This window comes from Triticum aestivum, chromosome 7B (genome assembly GCF_018294505.1).
Source record: "Triticum aestivum cultivar Chinese Spring chromosome 7B, IWGSC CS RefSeq v2.1, whole genome shotgun sequence".
Classification (NCBI taxonomy): domain Eukaryota; kingdom Viridiplantae; phylum Streptophyta; class Magnoliopsida; order Poales; family Poaceae; genus Triticum; species Triticum aestivum.
This window is the reverse complement of record NC_057813.1, coordinates 678,826,291-678,827,140: the sequence shown is the minus strand read 5'-3', so window position 1 is coordinate 678,827,140 and position 850 is coordinate 678,826,291.

Below are 850 nucleotides of genomic sequence, written 5' to 3'. Positions count from 1 at the left end.
GTCTTATAGCTCAAAATAATCAGTAAATGCATGAAAAATAACAAATGAAGTCAGAAAGGGTTGAAAATTGATGATGTGGCTTTGAATGGTGCATTTTGAACACAGAAAAACTATGGAGTTCAAATAAGTTCAAAAAAATGAAATCCCTTTGTAACAGACGAGTTTCGTGATGAAACCCTCATACTTCGAAAGAGATTGTCCGTTTTGTACACGAAGGGAATCCAGTTTTTGCCGTAACCCTCTCTACTTGCTTGCAAATGCTATGTGGGTGAAATGATGAGACCATGCCAACTTTCAACCTTTTCAGAGTTCATTTCAAATGCTTTTCAATTTCATGGTCTTATAGCTCAAAATAATCAGTAAATGCATGAAAAATAACAAATGAAGTCAGAAAGGGTTGAAAATTGATGATGTGGATTTGAATGGTGCATTTTGAACACAAAAAACTGTGGAGTTCAAATAAGTTCAAAAAAATGAAATCCCTTTGTAACAGACGAGTTTCGTGATGAAACCCTGATACTTCGAAAGAGATTGTCCGTTTTGTACACGAAGGGCATCCAGTTTTTGCCGTAACCCTCTCTACTTTCTTGCACATGCTATGTGGGCGAAATGATGATACCATGCAAACTTTCAAACTTTTCAGAGTTCATTTCAAATGCTTTTCAATTTCATGGTCTTATAGCTCAAAATAATCAGTAAATGCATGAAAAATAACAAATGAAGTCAGAAAGGGTTGAAAATTGATGATGTGGCTTTGAATGGTGCATTTTGAACACAGAAAAACTATGGAGTTCAATAAGTTAAAAAAAATTGAAATCCCTTTGTAACAGACGAGTTTCGTGATGAAACC